The following is a 19,959-nucleotide window of genomic DNA, read 5'->3' as shown; positions in this document are numbered from 1 at the left end:
AAAACATACAAGATGTAGACAAATTAATTTTTAACCTGGATAAAACATACAAGATGTAGATCCTACATCTACTATGTTTTACCCAGGTTAAAAATGAATTTGAAATAAAATAACCGTCTTTCACTTATCTACATCTTGTATGTTTTATTTTATGCAGGTTAAAAATGAGTTTGAAATAAAATAACCGGCTTTCACTTTAAAGCAGCATAGATCACTCGCACACTCTAGCATGCTGTCTGGCTCAGACTCTGGGTCCTTTGGAAGTTGGAACTTGGCTGGCTGGCTCAGAGTGACTCTGGGTCCTTTGGAACTTGACTGGCTGGCCCTGGGACATCACCTGGGTAATGGTAGAGTCTAAGCTGCATATTGTGCAATTTGTTATTTCCAAACCCCATATAGCCCCAAAAACAGCAACAGGGGCTATAATAATTTAATTATAATTCTGGCTGGCAGTGGCACTGGTGGTCTGGTCCTGATACAGACCCGGTGATGAGTTTGGTAATTTCGGTTGACACTAACCTTATTGTTGCGGGCGCGGCGTGCTAGTCAGTCTAATTCCACTCTGGCTCTGCTGCTCTGACTTCTTCCTCCCTCCTGACATGCACGCTGGGAGTGGACCATGCTAAATGGTGAAGTAAACGCTAGTCTAGCAGCAGGTAACGGTCGGATAGGATTATACTAATAAATTATGATAATTAAATCATTACACAGCACGTCTTGACTTCAGAGTAGTAGACAGTTCACTTGAGAGACAGATCAGCTGGGCGCAGGCGCCTGTCAGATTTTTTAGCCTCCCTGTAACGCCGCTGGGAGTGGGACTGTGACTGTCTACTGTCTTGAGATGGTGGGGACTGGGGAGGCTGGGAGCTGAGCATTTTGCGCCCCTCAGAATTATGCGCCCGGGGCAACCTCCCCTGTGGGCCCCCCCCCCCACGCTACGCCACTGGTGTGTGTGTGTGTGTTAAAGCCCTTTGCATGCTTTTTTTCTTCATATCTTTGAGCTCTTATAACTTTTTATTGCCATTTAAAAAAAAAAAGTATCAGACAGTGTTATTAAGAGTGTAACTGTATAGTGATGTCCCGAAATGTTCGCCCGCGAACGGTTCACAGCGAACATAGCTTGTTCGCGTTTGTGGGCGAACACATGGCGATCCGCCCCTATGTGTCATCATTGTGGAAACTTTGACCCTTTATGTCACAGCCGCCTGACACATTAGAGCCAATCAACATCAGACACTCCCTCACAGACACTCCCAGCTACTCGGAATCCGCCATTTTAGACTCATAACGACCTTGCTTTTTTAATGAGAGGACGTGTTGTGTTTTTGCTCCTGACATTAATAGGAAAAACATAGCTAGGCTAGTGTATTTACAGTCCAGAAGTACTCCACTCATCTCTGCTGCAAGCACAGCACCCCAAAAAGCCCTTTTTAGGGCTATATTTCGTGCCGTTTTTTTTTTTTCGTTTTTTTTTTTATTAGCATTTGCCTGGCTTTCAGCTGTGTGTTTAAGGCTCACAGCATATGCTGTGACTACTGCCACCACTGATATCTCCCTAACAACATTAGTTTAAATTTAACTAACCCAAAAATTTAATTATTTTTCTAGTGTAATTTTTTTTCATTTTCTATCAGGCCAGTGTCACACAGCATATACTCTGGTTCATTGCTCTGTGCCACCCAGCAGCCACCAGTGTTAATATCCGTTTATAACATTATTTTAAATTTGAAAAAAAATAAAAATATTTTGCTAGTGTAATCTTATTACATATACTATCATGCCTGTGTCTGTCTTTTTTCAGTCTTTTGGTTAATTGGTCTGTGCCAGGCAGCCACCCAGCACTCATATCTATTCTTCTTCACCTTAATTTTAATATATAAAAAAAAAAGTTTAAATTTGTTTGCTAGTGTAATCTAATATAATTTTCTATCCGGCCTGTGTGTTTGCTAACATAGAGAGCCTACTGTGTTTACTTGCTGCCCTCCCTAGTCTATGAGCCACGACTCATATGTGTTTAACCTTTTTTTAATTCCCCCCCCAAAAAAATAATTTCAATCATTTTTCTAGTGTAATCTAATAGTATTTTCTATCAGGCGTGTGTGTATCTGACTTACAGAGCCTACTGTTTTTAATAGCTGCCCTTCCAAGGCTATCAGCCACGACTCATATTTATGTGCTTAACCTTTTTCTTAAAATTTCCAAAAAAAGTCTTTAAATCATTATGCTAGTGTAATCTAATTGTATTTTCTATCAGGCCTGTGTCTAACTGTCTATCTGACTTACACAGCATACTGTTGTTATAATTGCTGCCATACGTAGCAGCCAGACAGTGCGACCACTCATAGAGTCATATGTGCATTGCACTTCTTAACATCATTTTAATATTAAAATCTAAAATTTTAAAATATTTTGCTAGTGTAATCTAACTTAATTTTCTATCAGTCCTGTGTTTTTGTCACTTACACAGCATACTGTGTTAAATTGCTGCCCTACCTACCATCCACGAATCATATCTGCCAGCCTGTCTGCCAGGCCCAAGTAGCCAATTAGTGGCACCAATCACAATTCTTGTAACAGTAATTAAAAAAAAAAATCATAATTTTTTGGACTGCAAATATTCAGTCTCCTAGTGCCATTGAATTTCATTTACCTCCTGCCTGCCACTGCAAGCCTTTTGTGCCAGGCCGTCTAGCCAACTATTTACACCAATCATAATTGTTGTCACAGACAGTATAGTTATTAATTTAAATAAAAAAATTTTTTAGTGTTGATCTTAATCCTCAGTTTGCTCGTGCCCGAGAATTGCACTTTTCTACAGCCTTCCAAGCCTGTGTGCCAGGCCTACTTAAAAAATATTTACACCAATCATATTTGTTGTGACAGTATTCTAATAATTAAAAATTAAATTTTTTGGTAATAGTTGCTGTGATTTGAATCCTCAGTTTGCTGGTGCCATTGAATAGCACTTTCCTCCTGCCTTGCAGCCTGCTGTGACCCAGGCCCACCTAGCCAATTGTTGTCAGCAATCATATTTCTGTTAACAGTATTGCAAAAATTGTCAATCATCACTGTTTAGACTGTCAGTAATCAGTCTCCTAGTGTCCTTGAATTGCATCTACCTCCTGCCTGCCATCCTTTTGTGCCAGGCCGTCTTGCCAACTATTTACACCAATCCTAATTTTTTTGTCACAGTATAGTTACTAATTAAAATTAAAAAAATCTTGATTGTTGATGATCTTAATCCTCAGTTTGCTCGTGCCCTAGAATTGCACTTTTCTACAGCCTTCCAAGCCTGTGTGCCAGGCCTACTTAAAAAATATTTACACCAATCATATTTGTTGTGACAGTATTCTAATAATTAAAAATTAAAATTTTTGGTAATAGTTGCTGTGATTTGAATCCTCAGTTTGCTGGTGCCATTGAATAGCACTTTCCTCCTGCCTTGCAGCCTGCTGTGACCCGGGCCCACCTAGCCAATTGTTGTCAGCAATCATATTTCTGTTAACAGTATTGCAAAAATTGTCAATCATCACTGTTTAGACTGTCAGTAATCAGTCTCCTAGTGTCCTTGAATTGTATCTACCTCCTGCCTGCCATCCTTTTGTGCCAGGCTGTCTTGCCAACTATTTACACCAATCCTAATTTTTTGTCACAGTATAGTTACTAATTAAAATTAAAAAAATCTTGATTGTTGATGATCTTAATCCTCAGTTTGCTTGTGCCCTAGAATTGCACTTTTCTACAGCCTTCCAAGCCTGTGTGCCAGGCCTACTTGAAAAATATTTACACCAATCATATTTGTTGTGACAGTATTCTAATAATTAAAAATTAAAATTTTTGGTAATAGTTGCTGTGATTTGAATCCTCAGTTTGCTGGTGCCATTGAATAGCACTTTCCTCCTGCCTTGCAGCCTGCTGTGAGCCAGGCCCACCTAGCCAATTGTTGTCAGCAATCATATTTCTGTTAACAGTATTGCAAAAATTGTCAATCATCACTGTTCAGACTGTCAGTAATTAGTCTCCTAGTGTCCTTGAATTGCATCTACCTCCTGCCTGCCATCCTTTTGTGCCAGGCCGTCTTGCCAACTATTTACACCAATCCTAATTTTTTTGTCACAGTATAGTTACTAATTAAAATTAAAAAAATCTTGATAGTTGATGATCTTAATCCTCAGTTTGCTCGTGCCCTAGAATTGCACTTTTCTACAGCCTTCCAAGCCTGTGTGCCAGGCCTACTTAAAAAATATTTACACCAATCATATTTGTTGTGACAGTATTCTAATAATTAAAAATTAAACTTTTTGGTAATAGTTAATGTGATTTGAATCCTCAGTTTGCTGGTGCCATTGAATAGCACTTTCCTCCTGCCTTGCAGCCTGCTGTGACCCAGGCCCACCTAGCCAATTGTTGTCAGCAATCATATTTCTGTTAACAGTATTGCAAAAATTGTCAATCATCACTGTTTAGACTGTCAGTAATCAGTCTCCTAGTGTCCTTGAATTGCATCTACCTCCTGTCTGCCATCCTTTTGTGCTAGGCCGTCTTGCCAACTATTTACACCAATCCTAATTTTTTGTCACAGTATAGTTACTAATTAAAATTAAAAAAATCTTGATTGTTGATGATCTTAATCCTCAGTTTGCTCGTGCCCTAGAATTGCACTTTTCTACAGCCTTCCAAGCCTGTGTGCCAGGCCTACTTAAAAAATATTTACACCAATCATATTTGTTGTGACAGTATTCTAATAATTAAAAATTAAAATTTTTGGTAATAGTTGCTGTGATTTGAATCCTCAGTTTGCTGGTGCCATTGAATAGCACTTTCCTCCTGCCTTGCAGCCTGCTGTGACCCAGGCCCACCTAGCCAATTGTTGTCAGCAATCATATTTCTGTTAACAGTATTGCAAAAATTGTCAATCATCACTGTTTAGACTGTCAGTAATCAGTCTCCTAGTGTCCTTGAATTGCATCTACCTCCTGCCTGCCATCCTTTTGTGCCAGGCTGTCTTGCCAACTATTTACACCAATCCTAATTTTTTGTCACAGTATAGTTACTAATTAAAATTAAAAAAATCTTGATTGTTGATGATCTTAATCCTCAGTTTGCTTGTGCCCTAGAATTGCACTTTTCTACAGCCTTCCAAGCCTGTGTGCCAGGCCTACTTGAAAAATATTTACACCAATCATATTTGTTATGACAGTATTCTAATAATTAAAAATTAAAATTTTTGGTAATAGTTGCTGTGATTTGAATCCTCAGTTTGCTGGTGCCATTGAATAGCACTTTCCTCCTGCCTTGCAGCCTGCTGTGAGCCAGGCCCACCTAGCCAATTGTTGTCAGCAATCATATTTCTGTTAACAGTATTGCAAAAATTGTCAATCATCACTGTTCAGACTGTCAGTAATCAGTCTCCTAGTGTCCTTGAATTGCATCTACCTCCTGCCTGCCATCCTTTTGTGCCAGGCCGTCTTGCTAACTATTTACACCAATCCTAATTTTTTGTCACAGTATAGTTACTAATTACAATTAAAAAAATCTTGATTGTTGATGATCTTAATCCTCAGTTTGCTCGTGCCCTAGAATTGCACTTTTCTACAGCCTTCCAAGCCTGTGTGCCAGGCCTACTTAAAAAATATTTACACAAATCATATTTGTTGTGACAGTATTTTAATAATTAAAAATTAAAATTTTTGGTAATAGTTGTTGTGATTTGAATGCTCAGTTTGCTGGTGCCATTGAATAGCACTTTCCTCCTGCCTTGCAGCCTGCTGTGAGCCAGGCCCACCTAGCCAATTGTTGTCAGCAATCATATTTCTGTTAACAGTATTGCAAAAATTGTCAATCATCACTGTTTAGACTGTCAGTAATCAGTCTCCTAGTGTCCTTGAATTGCATCTACCTCCTGCCTGCCATCCTTTTGTGCCAGGCCGTCTTGCCAACTATTTACACCAATCCTAATTTTTTGTCACAGTATAGTTACTAATTAAAATTAAAAAATACTTGATTGTTGATGATCTTAATCCTCAGTTTGCTCGTGCCCTAGAATTGCACTTTTCTACAGCCTTCCAAGCCTGTGTGCTAGGCCTACTTAAAAAAATATTTACACCAATCATATTTGTTGTGACAGTATTCTAATAATTAAAAATTAAACTTTTTGGTAATAGTTGCTGTGATTTGAATCCTCAGTTTGCTGGTGCCATTGAATAGCACTTTCCTCCTGCCTTGCAGCCTGCTGTGAGCCAGGCCCACCTAGCCAATTGTTGTCAGCAATCATATTTCTGTTAACAGTATTGCAAAAATTGTCAATCATCACTGTTTAGACTGTCAGTAATCAGTCTCCTAGTGTCCTTGAATTGCATCTACCTCCTGCCTGCCATCCTTTTGTGCCAGGCCGTCTTGCCAACTATTTACACCAATCCTAATTTTTTGTCACAGTATAGTTACTAATTAAAATTAAAAAAATCTTGATTGTTGATGATCTTAATCCTCAGTTTGCTCGTGCCCTAGAATTGCACTTTTCTACAGCCTTCCAAGCCTGTGTGCCAGGCCTACTTAAAAAATATTTACACCAATCATATTTGTTGTGACAGTATTCTAATAATTAAAAATTAAAATTTTTGGTAATAGTTGTTGTGATTTGAATCCTCAGTTTGCTGGTGCCATTGAATAGCACTTTCCTCCTGCCTTGCAGCCTGCTGTGAGCCAGGCCCACCTAGCCATTTGTTGCCAGCAATCATATTTCTTTTAACAGTATTGCAAAAATTGTCAATCATCACTGTTTTGACTGTCAGTAATCAGTCTCCTAGTGTCCTTGAATTGCATCTACCTCCTGCCTGCCATCCTTTTGTGCCAGGCCGTCTTGCCAACTATTTACAACAATCCTAATTTTTGGTCACAGTATAGTTACTAATTTCAATTTAAAAATTCTTGATTGTTGATGATCTTAATCCTCAGTTTGCTCGTGCCCTAGAATTGCACTTTTCTACTGCCTTCCAAGCCTGTGTGCCAGGCCTACTTGAAAAATATTTACACCAATCATAGTTGTTGTGACAGTATTCTTAATAATTAAAAAATAAAATTGTTGGTAATAGTTGTTGAGAATCCTCAGTTTGCTGGTGCCATTGAATAGCACTTTCCTGCTGCCTTGCAGCCTGTTGTGACCCAGGCCCACCTAGCCAATTGTTGCCAGCAATCATATTTCTTTTAACAGTATTGCAAAAATTGTCAATCATCACTGTTTTGACTGTCAGTAATCAGTCTTCTAGTGTCCTTGAATTGCATCTACCTCCTGCCTGCCAGCCTTTTGTGCCAGGCCGTCTTGCCAACTATTTACACCAATCATAATTGTTGTCACATTATAGTTACTAATTAAAATTAAAAATATTTTGATTGTTGATCTTAATCCTCAGTTTGCTTGTGCCATTGAATTGCACTTTTCTACTGCCTGCCAGCCTGTGTGCCAGGCCCAAGTATCCAATTAGTGCCAGCAATCATATTTCTTTTAACAGTATTGCAAAATTTGTCAATCATCACTGTTTTGACTGTCAATCTGCAGTCTACTAGTGCCCTTGAATTGCATTTTCCTCCTGCCTGCCTGCCTGTGTGCCAGTCCCAACTAGCCAATTAGTGCCACCACTCATATTTATTGTAGCAGGATTGGAATTTTTGTTAATCATAACTGTTTTGACTGTGATTCTTCAGTCTCCTAGTGCCATTGAATTGCAGTTTCCTTTCTCCCAGCGTGTGTGCCAGACAGGCCCATTTGCCAAACAGTGCCAAACAATCATATTTGTTGCCACAGTACTTGTAAGTTGTAATATTTTAAAAAATTAACAATTTGTGATTTTTAAAACATCTGTCTTTTTGTTGTTGTCAGTCTCACAGCGTATACTGTGCCCACTTTCACAGTGCCACCACTCAATTGGTGTAATAGTATTGTTAGTGTCCATTTAAAAAAAAATGACAGGCAGAGGCAGGCCACCCCGCAGGTTCCGTGGTTGTGGTGCTGTGATTCCTTTAGACCCTACAAATATGCACATTGTTCAGACTCCGGGTGCCAGGGGGGACGCAAAAACTTCTGAGGAGGACCTAGTTGAATGGCTAACACAGTACACCCAATCTTCTTCAGCTTCCGCTGCTAGTCCTCCTAACCTTGACGCACCATCTAAGTCCAGCTGTGCTTTGGGCAGGTCTCAAGTGACCAGTGCCATTCCGCCGCCTGTTGCCACCACCAACACTAGCACCACAGCCGCTTCACTTGATCTGTCACAGGAGTTATTGACACATCATTTGGAAGAAATGAGTGATGCGCAACCATCATTGACAGAGGATGTAGATAATAGTGATCAGTCTCAGTCAGGCAACATTACCGACATGGAGGTACGGTGTGATGATGATGATGATGTTGTACCCGCTGCTGCTTCCTTTCTTGATGTTTCAGATACAAGTGAAGCGGTTGATGATGATGTGTCGGTGGATGTCACGTGGGTGCCTGCTAGAAGAGAAGAAGAAGAGGGGGAAAGTTCAGATGGGGAGACAGAGAGGAGGAGGAGGAAGAGGAGACGATTTGGAAGCACGGGGAGGTCATCTCAAGGAGCTAGTGGCACAGTCAGACAGCATGCATCGTCACCAGGGGTCAGCCAGACAGCACGCCGACGCCCATCAACGCATGCTGTTGCCACCACCAGAATGCCGTCATTGCAGAGCTCAGCAGTGTGGCATTTTTTTGTGTGTCTGCCTCTGACAACAGCGATGCCATTTGCAACCTGTGCCAAAAGAAACTGAGTCATGGGAAGTCCAACAGCCACCTAGGTACAACTGCTTTGCGAAGGCACGTGGTCTCCCATCACAAAGGCTGATGGGAAGAACAAATGAGTAGAAGCAGCACACAAAGTGAAAGCCGCCCTCCTCCTCCTGCTCCAGCATCTTCAGCCACATCAACCAGTGCTGTCCTCCTTGCCCCCTCTCAACCATCCTCCACTCAGTCTCTCTTACGTAGCAGTTTCTGGTCATCTGCCCACAGTCAGGTGTCTGTCAAGGACATGTTTGAGCGTAAGAAGCCAATCTCTCAAAGTCACCCCCTTGCCCGGCGTCTGACAGCTGGCTTGCCTGAACTCTTAGCCCACCAGCTTTTACCATACAAGCTGGTGGAGTCTGATGCTTTCAAAAAAATTTGTATCTATTGGGACACCGCAGTGGAAGGTACCTGGCAGAAATTTCTTTTCACAAAAGGCAATCCCAAACCTGTACTCTGTTGTTCGAAAGGAAGTTATGGCATGTTTGGCACACAGCGTTGGGGCAAGGGTCCATATGACCACGGATAGCTGGTCTGCAAAGCATGGTCAGGGCAGGTATATCACCTACACTGCGCATTGGGTAAACCTGCTGACTTCTGACAAGCATGGAATGCGTGGCTCTGCAGAAGAGTTGGTGACACCGCCACGACTTGCAGGCAGGCCTGCTGCTACCTCCTCTACTCCTCCTACTCCATCCTCTTCCATAACCTCTTCCTCAGCTGAGTCCTCTTCAACTTCTGCGTCTTGCTCCACATCTATGGCACCCCCCCAGCTCCCCAGGTACTATGCTACATCCCGGGTACGGCAGTGTCACGCCGTCTTGGGGTTGACTTGCCTGAAAGCGGAGAGTCACACCGCACCAGCACTCCTGACCACCCTGAACGCACAGGTGGATCAGTGGCTGACTCCACACCAACTGGAAATTGGCAAGGTTGTTTCTGACAATGGAAGTAATTTGGTGGTGGCATTGAAATTGGGCAAGTTGACACATGTGCCGTGCATGGCACATATGTGTAATCTAATTGTACAACGATTTGTCCATAAGTACCCAGGCTTACAGGACGTCCTGAAGCAGGCCAGGAAGGTGTGTGGCCATTTCAGACGTTCCTACATGGCCATGGCGCACTTGTCCGATATCCAGCGTCGAAACAACCTGCCAGTGAGGCGCTTGATTTGCGACAGCCCGACACGGTGGAATTCAACACTCCTAATGTTTGACCGCCTGCTCCAACAAGAAAAAGCTGTTAATGAGTATTTGTATGACCGGGGTGCTAGGACAGCCTCTCGGGAGCTGGGGATATTTTTGCCAAATTACTGGACGCTCATGCGCAATGCCTGTAGGCTCATGCGTCCTTTTGAGGAGGTGACAAACCTTGTCAGTCGCACCGAAGGCACCATCAGCGACATCATACCATTTGTTTTCTTCCTGGAGTGTGCCCTGCGAAGAGTGCTGGATCAGGCAGTAGATGAGTGTGAAGAGGAAGCGGGAGAGTTGTGGTGTCCATCACCCCCGCAAACAGCCGAATCAGCATTGCTTGCTGGACCTGCAGCAACGCAGGAAGAGGATTGTGAGGAAGAGGAGTCAGAGGAGGAATGTGGCTTTGGGGAGGATGAGGAGGAGGAAGACCAAGCACAACAGTCATCCCAGGGTGCTCATTGTTGTCATCTCTCTGGTACCCGTGGTGTTGTACGTGGCTGGGGGGAAGAAGATACGATCAGTGAGATCAGTGAGGAGGAGGAACGCGACATGATTAGCTCAGTATCCAACCTTGTTCAAATGGGTTCTTTCATGCTGTCGTGCCTGTTGAGGGACCCTCATATAAAAAAGCTGAAGGAGAACGACCTGTACTGGGTGTCCACGCTCCTCGACCCCCGGTATAAGCATAAAGTGCCTGAAATGTTACCAAATTCCCACAAGTTGGAAAGCATGGAGCATTTTCATAATAAATTAAAAACTATGCTTTACACAGCGTATAAGGGTGATGTCACAGCACCACGGGAATGTAACAGGGGAAGAGATGAAATTAATCCTCCTCCTCCCACGACCACGGCGGCAAGGACCGGGCGCTTTCCTGACGTCTTGTTGATGGAGGACATGCGTACCTTTTTAACTCCCATGCACCATCAGAGCCTTTCGGGATCCAGCCTTAGAGAAAGAATCAACCGACAGGTAGCAGACTACCTAGCTTTAACTGCGGATCTCGACACTCTCAGGAGCGATGGACCCCTTGACTACTGGGTGTGCAGGCTGGACTTGTGGCCTGAGCAATCCCAATTTGCAATGGAACTTCTGGCCTGCCCCGCTTCATGTGTCCTGTCCGAAAGGACATTTAGTGCAGCAGGAGGTTTTGTCACTGAGAAGAGAAGTCGCCTAGGTCAAAAAAGCCTTGACTATATCCCTTTTATAAAAATGAATGAGGGCTGGATCCCGAAGGGACTGACATTGGGCGATACATTTGAATAAAAAACTCCTGATGATGAGATGAGCTGGCTTGGGCTACAACTGGTACACAGGCTGGCCTTTTTTTTTTTGGTTATAAAGCCGGAGGACTTGCTTGACTTATCCGCCAACAACTAGTGTTCAAGCCACAAGCTTTTAGGGCACTTTATAAATGTTTTACAAACATCGATTTTTCTGGCCGCTGCTACAGCAGTTGCTACAACAATACCCCAATTTTTCAGTCATTTGTACATTCCGAATTTTTCTGGCCTCTGCTGCAGCTCTGTGGGTACAAAACTCAAATAAAAAAAATAAGGCACATAACACTAGTGATTAAACGGTTACGAATTGTACAACTTAACACACCACTCATATCCGGTGGACCATTAAATTGAACAAAAAATGCCACAAATTTGAAAGAGTAGGACCGACCAAGCATCTTTATCCGTATCTTGGTTGCTCTAAATTATCTCCGTGTTCCATCTATGCCATACCTGTACTCTATTGTGCAAAAGGGTGGCATATGTGGTGTTTCATGCTGTTGTGCCTGTTGCGGGTCGTGGCCCATGATATAAAAAGGCTGAAGGAGAACGACCTGTAGTAATGGGTGCCCCATCCAGTTTTTAGAAAAATGTTCCTGGTTCCTCTCAATTATCTCTGGGTTTCTAAAATGGATGCCATACCTGTACTCGCTTGTGCAAAAGGATGGCATATATGGTGGTGTTTCCTGCAGTTGTTTCTGTTGAGGGTGCTGGACCCTCTTATAAAAAAGCTGAAGGAGAATGACCTGGAGTGGGAGTCCAAGCATGGTTTTTGGGGCTATTTCACTTTTACAAACAATTATCTGTGGGTTTCACAAATCAATGCCGTACCAGTACTCTATTGTTCCAAAGTATGCCATATGTTCTCTTTCCTGCTGGTATTTTGTTTGAGGGTCCTGGACCCTCTTATAAAAATGCCTAAGGAGAAAGAGGTGTACTGGGTGTCCACTCATTTTTCTTTTCTATTTCACATTTGACCAAAATTATCTCTGGTTTTGTAAAATCAATGCTGTACCTGTACTCTATTGTTCAAAAGGATGCCATACGTCCTCTTTCCTGCTGGTGTTTTTTTGAGGGTCCAGGACCCTCTTATAAAAAGGCCTAAGGAGAAAGAGTTGTACTGGGTGTCCACTCATTTTTTTTTTCTATTTAACAATTGACCAAAATGATCTCTGGTATTGTAAAATCAATGCTGTACCTGTACTCTATTGTTCAAAAGGATGCCATACGTCCTCTTTCCTGCTGGTGTTTTTTTTGAGGGTCCAGGACCCTCTTATAAAAAGGCCTAAGGAGAAAGAGGTGTACTGGGTGTCCACTCATTTTTTTTCTATTTAACAATTGACCAAAATGATCTCTGGGTTTGTAAAATCAATGCTGTACCTGTACTCTATTGTTCAAAAGGATGCCATACATCCTCTTTCCTGCTGGTGTTTTTTTTGAGGGTCCAGGACCCTCTTATTAAAAGGCCTAAGGAGAAAGAGGTGTACTGGGTGTCCACTCATTTTTTTTTCTATTTAACAATTGACCAAAATGATCTCTGGGTTTGTAAAATCAATGCTGTACCTGTACTCTATTGTTCAAAAGGATGCCATACGTCCTCTTTCCTGCTGGTGTTTTTTTTGAGGGTCCAGGACCCTCTTATAAAAAGGCCTAAGGAGAAAGAGGTGTACTGGGTGTCCATCGAATCATTTTTTTTATTCAAATTTCCATTTGCAAAAAATTATCTATGGGTTTCTAAAATCAATGCCTTTCCTGTACTCTATTGTTCAAAAGTATGCCATATGTCCTCTTTCCTGCTGGTGTTTTGTTTGAGGGTCCTGGACCCTGTTATAAAAAGGCCTAAGGAGAAAGAATTGTACTGGGTGTCCATCCAATTATTTTTTTTATTCAAATTCACGGTTGCAACAAATTATCCCTGGGTTTCTAAAATCAATGCCTTTCCTATAATCTTTTTTTCACAAAGGATGCCATATGTCCTCTTTCCTACTGCTGGTTTTGTTGAGTGTCCTGGAGCCTCTGCTAAAAAGGACTAAGGTTAAAGAAGTGTACTGGGTGTCTATTCAGTGTTTTTTTAGATTTCCCGGTTGTAACAAATTTTCTCTGTGTTTCTAAAATCAATGCCTTTCCTGTAATCTATTTTTCAAAAGGATGCCATATGTCCTCTTTCATGCTGTTGTTTCTGTTGAGGCTCCGGTACACTCTTATAAAAAGGCCTAAGGATAAAGAAGTGTACTGGGTGTCCAATCAATGTTTTTTCTATTTCCCGGGTCATATAACTGATCTCTGTGTTTCTAAAATCAATGCCTTTCCTGTAATCTAATTTACAAAAGTATACCATATGTCCTCTTTCCTGCTGCTGGTTTTGTTGAGGGTCCTGGAGCCTATGCTAAAAAGGCCTAAGGATAAAGAAGTGTACTGGGTGTCTAATCTATGGGGTTTTTTAGATTTCACGGTTGGAACAAATTATTCCCGGGTTTCTAAAACCAATGCCTTTCCTGTAATCTATTAGTCACAAGGATGCCATATGTCCTCTTTCATGCTGTTGTTTCTGTTGAGGCTCCGGGAGCCTCTTCTAAAAAGGCCTAAGGATAAAGAAGTGTACTGGGTGTCTAATCAATCTTTTTTTAGATTTCAAGGTTGCATCAAATTATCCCAGGGTTTCTAAAATCAATGCCTTCCCTGTAATCTATTAGTCACAAGGATGCCATATGTCCTCTTTCATGCTGTTGTTTCTGTTGAACCTCAGGGAGCCTCTTATAAAAAGGCCTAAGGATAAAGAAGTGTACTGGGTGTCCAATCAATGTTTTTTTCTATTTCCCGGGTCATATAACTGATCTCTGTGTTTCTAAAATCAATGCCTTTCCTGTAATCTAATTTACAAAAGTATGCCATATGTCCTCTTTCCTGCTGCTGGTTTTGTTGAGGGTCCTGGAGCCTATGCTAAAAAGGCCTAAGGATAAAGAAGTGTACTGGGTGTCTAATCTATGTTTTTTTAGATTTCACGGTTGGAACAAATTATCCCCGGGTTTCTAAAATCAATGCCTTTCCTGTAATCTATTAGTCACAAGGATGTGTCCTCTTTCATGCTGTTGTTTCTGTTGAGGCTCCGGGAGCCTCTTCTAAAAAGGCCTAAGGATAAAGAAGTGTACTGGGTGTCTAATCAATCTTTTTTTAGATTTCACGGTTGCAACAAATTATCCCAGGGTTTCTAAAATCAATGCCTTCCCTGAAATCTATTAGTCACAAGGATGCCATATGTCCTCTTTCATGCTGTTGTTTCTGTTGAACCTCAGGGAGCCTCTTATAAAAAGGCCTAAGGATAAAGAAGTGTACTGGGTGTCCAATCAATGTTTTTTTCTATTTCCTGGGTCATATAACTGATCTCTGTGTTTCTAAAATCAATGCCTTTCCTGTAATCTAATTTTCTAAAGGATGCCATATGTCCTCTTTACTGCTGCTGGTTTTGTGGAGGGTCCTGGTGCCTCTGCTAAAAAGGCCTAAGGATAAATAAGTGTACTTGGTGTATAATCTAAGTTTTTTGAGATTTCACGGTTGCAACTAATGATCTCTGTGTTTCTAAAATCAATGCCTTTCCAGAAATCTATTTTTCTAAAGGATGCCATATGTCCTCTTTACTGCTGCTGGTTTTGTTGAGGGTCCTGGAGCCTCTGCTAATAAGGCCTAAGGATAAATAAGTGTACTGGGTGTCTCATCCATTTTTTTTAGATTTCCCGGTTGCAACAAATTATCTCTGGGTTTCTCAAATCAATGCCTTAAATGTAATCTATTAGTCACAAGGATGCCATATGTCCTCTTTCATGCTGTTGTTTCTGTTGAGGCTCCGGGAGACTCTTCTAAAAAGGCCTAAGGATAAAGAAGTGTACTGGGTGTATAATCTATGTTTTTTTAGATTTCACGGTTGCAACTAATGATCTCTGTGTTTCTAAAATCAATGCCTTTCCTGTAATCTAATTTTCTAAAGGATGCCATATGTCCTCTTTCATGCTGCTGGTTTTGTGGAGGGTCCTGGAGCCTCTGCTAAAAAGGCCTAAGGATAAATAAGTGTACTGGGTGTCTAATCCATTTTTTTTTAGATTTCCTGGTTGCAACAAATTATCTATGGGTTTCTCAAATCAATGCCTTAAATGTAATCTATTGTTCAAAAGGATGCCATATGTCCTCTTTCCTTTTTTTTCTCTGTATTTCTGTTTATTTTAGAAAATGTAATGCACTTATAGGTTCACTAAGATTATGACTTTGCACATTGCCATTTTCCATGACTAGAAGATTGAAGAATGGTATGTTTTGAATCTGCTGAGCATAATAATAATAAAAAAATTAATTTAACTTGAGTTAATAACTGAAGCATGACTTCAGGAGTCAGGTGTGGTCATAGGTAGTGGTTGTTGTTAGCAGATTATTTTTATTGCAAATTGCAATTGCCACAGCGTGCATAAAATGTGCGTCACTAGTCCAAATCTTACCTTTTTTTTCATTCAGGATTAGTTTGGGGTCCGGCGCAATATTGGAAACGCAAAAAACAGGTCTCCGTACCCGTTGATATAAGGGGTGACTACTAGTGCTTTTACCAGGCTCCTCTTGGATAGCCCCATAAAGTGTGACTATGAATCCCAAAAAGAAAATTAAATTAAGGTTGAAAACAAACTCATAAGTAAATTGTAAGACCTGGAGCTCCTCAAACACACGTCCTACCACAACAGCTATAGGCTCCGCCCACCCAAATCTTACCTTTTTAATGCCAATTTATATTGCCACAGCTGGAACAACAGTAAATAACATGTGCGTCACCACAGTCTCCGAAGCTGTTGTCGGATGTATACAAAAACACTGATAAAGTATTCCTTTCGGGGCGCAAAGAGATGGCTACCGAAACACTCCAGGAACTTCCCAAGACTAAGAGTGGCTGTCTTGTGTTTCTGTTGATGTTGGAGACATCTGGGTAGTGTACAGGGAGGGCAAAAATCCTCTCCATCTCTGTGCACCACAGGACAGGACGTCCTTGTCATCCATAAGCACATGAAATTGCTGGCATTTTCGTCGCTTCAAGAAGTTCAGTTTTTGTGGTGATAGTACATAATTAAATAAACTTTGGTTTCCTACCATACTCAAGACAATCTTGTAGTTCAAGCTTCGGACTTGCTGTGGGAAACAGTGGCCTGTCCATACCAGGAAGATGATTTAGACAGAAGTAACGGGCTCTGATTGCAGGTGACACATGTTTATCGTCAATCATCAAAGGGGTTGCGTGCAGAATATGGCTGATGGCCCCTCATTCACATGTTTGTCCAGAGCAACAACATTTGCAAACAGCCAGAAGAAAGGTCGTTTCTCACCAGCCTTAAGTTGAGCTTCAATTACCAAATGCTGATATTCAAAAAATAGACAAACAGTGCCTTAAAAAACACATTTGCAATATAGATTCACCAGAGCCAGGTCATTGCAAGTATTTCCCACAATAACAAAATTAAAATGACACAACTCCGCAATCTTCCCCTTCACATTATTATTGTCACACTCCATTGTACTCCTATGCCCACCTCCCTGCTCTTGTTTTTGATGAGGGTCCTGGAGCCTCTGCTAAAAAGGCCTATGGATAAATAAGTGTACTGTGTGTCTAATCAATGTTTTTTTCTATTTCCCGGGTCATATAAATGACCTCTGGGATTCTAAAATCAATGCCTTTCCTGTAATCTATTATTCAAAAGGATGACATATCTCCTCTTTCATGCTGTTGTTTCTGTTGAGGCTCCGGGAGCCTCTTATAAAAAGGCCTAAGGATAAAGAAGTGTACTGGGTGTCCAATCATTGTTTTTTTCTATTTCCCGGGTCATATAAATGATCTCTGTGTTTCAAAAATCAATGCCTTTGCTGTAATCTAATTTACAAAAGTATGCCATATGTCCTCTTTCCTGCTGCTGGTTTTGTTGAGGGTCCTGGAGCCTCTGCTAAAAAGGCCTAAGGATAAAGAAGTGTACTGGGTGTCTAATCTATGATTTTTTAGATTTCACGTTTGTAAAAAATTATCCACGGGTTTCTAAAATCAATGCCTTTCCTGTAATCTATTATTTACAAGGATGCCATATGTAGTTTTTGATGCTGTTGTTTCTGTTGAGGCTCCGGGAGCCTCTTATTAAAAAGGCCTAAGGAAAAATAAGTGTACTGGGTGTCTAATCAATGTTTTTTTCTATTTCCCGGTTGCAACTAATGATCTCTGTGTTTCTGAAATCAATGCCTTTCCTATAATCATTTTTTCAAAAGGATGACATATGTCCTCTTTCCTGCTGCTGGTTTTGTCGAGGGTCCTGGAGCCTCTGCTGAGCATAAAAAAAAAAAAAAAAATAATTTAACTTGACTTAATAACGGAAGCATGACTTCAGGAGTCAGGTGTGGTCGTAGGTAGTGGTTGTTGTTAGCAGATTATTTTTATTGCAAATTGCAATTGCCACAGCGTGCATAAAATGTGCGTCACTAGTCAAAATCTGACCTTTTTTTTTCATTCAGGGGTGTCTGGCGCCATATTGGAAAGGCAAAAAACAGGTCTCTGTACCCGTTGATATAAGGGGTGACTATAGTGCTTTTACCAGGATCCTCTTGGATAGCCCCAGAAAGTGTGACTATGAATCACAAAAAGAAAATTAAATTAAGGTTGAAAAATAACTCCAAAGTAACTTGTAAGACCTGGAGTTCCTCAAACACACGTCCTACCGCAACAGCTATAGGCTCCGCCACCCACAAATCTTAACTTTTTAATGCCAATTGATATTGCCACAGCTGGAACAACAGTAAATAACATGTGCGTCACCACAGTCTCCGAAGCTGTTGTCGGATGTATACAAAAACACTGATAAAGTATTCCTTTAGGAGCGCAAAGAGATGGCTACCGGAACACTCCAGGAACTTCACAAGAGTGGCTGTATTGTGTTTCTGGTGATGTTTGAGACATCTGGGTAGTGTACAGGGAGGTCAAAAATCCTCTCCATCTCTGTGCACCACAGGACAGGACGTCCTTGTCATCCATAAGCACATGAAATTGCTGGCATTTTCGTTGCTTCAAGAAGTTCATTTTTTGTGGTGATAGTACAGAATTAAATGAACTTTGGTTTCCTACCATACTCAAGACAATCTTGTATTTCAAGCTTCGTACTTGCTGTGGGAAACAGTGGCCTGTCCATACCAGGAAGATGATTTAGACAGAAGTAACGAGCTCTGCTTGCAGGTAACACATGTTTATCGTCAATCATCAAAGGCGTTGCGTGCAGAATATGGCTGATGGCCCCTTATTCACATGTTTGTCCAGAGCCACAACATTTGCAAACAGCCAGAAGAAAGGTTGGTTCTCACCAGCCTTAAGTTGAGCTTCATTTACCAAATGTTGATATTCAAAAAAATAGACAAACAGTGGCTTAAATAACACATTTGCGATATGGATTCACCAGAGCAAGGTCATTGCAAGTACTAAGTTCCCACGATAACAAAATTAAGATGCCACAACTACGCAATCTTCACCTTCAGATTATTATTGTCACACTCCATTGTACTCCTATGCCCAGCTCCCTGCTCTTGTTTTTGTTGAGGGTCCTGGAGCCTCTGCTGAAATGGCCTATGGATAATGAAGTGTACTGGGTGTCTGTTCAATGTTTTTTTTTATTTCCCGGTTGCAACTAATTATCTCAGTGTTTCTAAAATCAATGACTTTCCTGTAATCTATTATTCAAAAGGATGACATATGTCCTCTTTCATGCTGTTGTTTCGGTTGAGGCTCCGGGACCCTCGTATTAAAAAGGCCTGAGGATAAATAAGTGTAACGGGTGTCTAATCAATGTTTTTTTCTATTTCCCGGGTCATATAAATGATCTCTGGGATTCTAAAATCAATGCCTTTCCTGTAATCTATTATTCAAAAGGATGACATATCTCCTCTTTCATGCTGTTGTTTTGGTTGAGGCTCCGGGACCCTCTTATTAAAAAGGCCTGAGGATAAATAAGTGTAACGGGTGTCTAATCAATGTTTTTTTCTATTTCACGGGTCATATAAATGATCTGTAGGTTTCTAAAATCTATGCCTTTCCTGTAATCTATTATTCAAAAGGATGACATATGTCCTCTTTCATGCTGTTGTTTCGGTTGAGGCTCCGGGACCCCCGTATTAAAAAGGCCTGAGGATAAATAAGTGTAACGGGTGTCTAATCAATGTTTTTTTCTATTTCCTGGGTCATATAAATGATCTCTGGGATTCTAAAATCAATGCCTTTCCTGTAATCTATTATTCCAAAGGATGACATATCTCCTCTTTCATGCTGTTGTTTTGGTTGAGGCTCTGGGACCCTCTTATTAAAAAGGCCTGAGGATAAATAAGTGTAACGGGTGTCTAATCAATTTTTTTTTCTATTTCACAGGTCATATGAATGATCTGTGGGTTTCTAAAATCAATGCCTTTCCTGTAATCTATTATTCAAAAGGATGACATATCTCCTCTTTCCTGCTGTTGTTTCGGTTGAGGCTCCGGGACCCTGGTATTAAAAAGGCCTGAGGATAAATAAGTGTAACGGGTGTCTAATGAATGTTTTTTTCTATTTCAAGGGTCATATAAATGATCTCTGTGATTCTAAAATCAATGCCTTTCCTGTAATCTATTATTCAAAAGGATGACATATCTCCTCTTT

Source organism: Bombina bombina, chromosome 5, assembly GCF_027579735.1.
Source record: "Bombina bombina isolate aBomBom1 chromosome 5, aBomBom1.pri, whole genome shotgun sequence".
NCBI classification, from domain to species: Eukaryota; Metazoa; Chordata; class Amphibia; order Anura; family Bombinatoridae; genus Bombina; species Bombina bombina.
The sequence above is the reverse complement of the archived record's forward strand: the minus strand, read 5'-3'. Positions refer to the sequence as shown.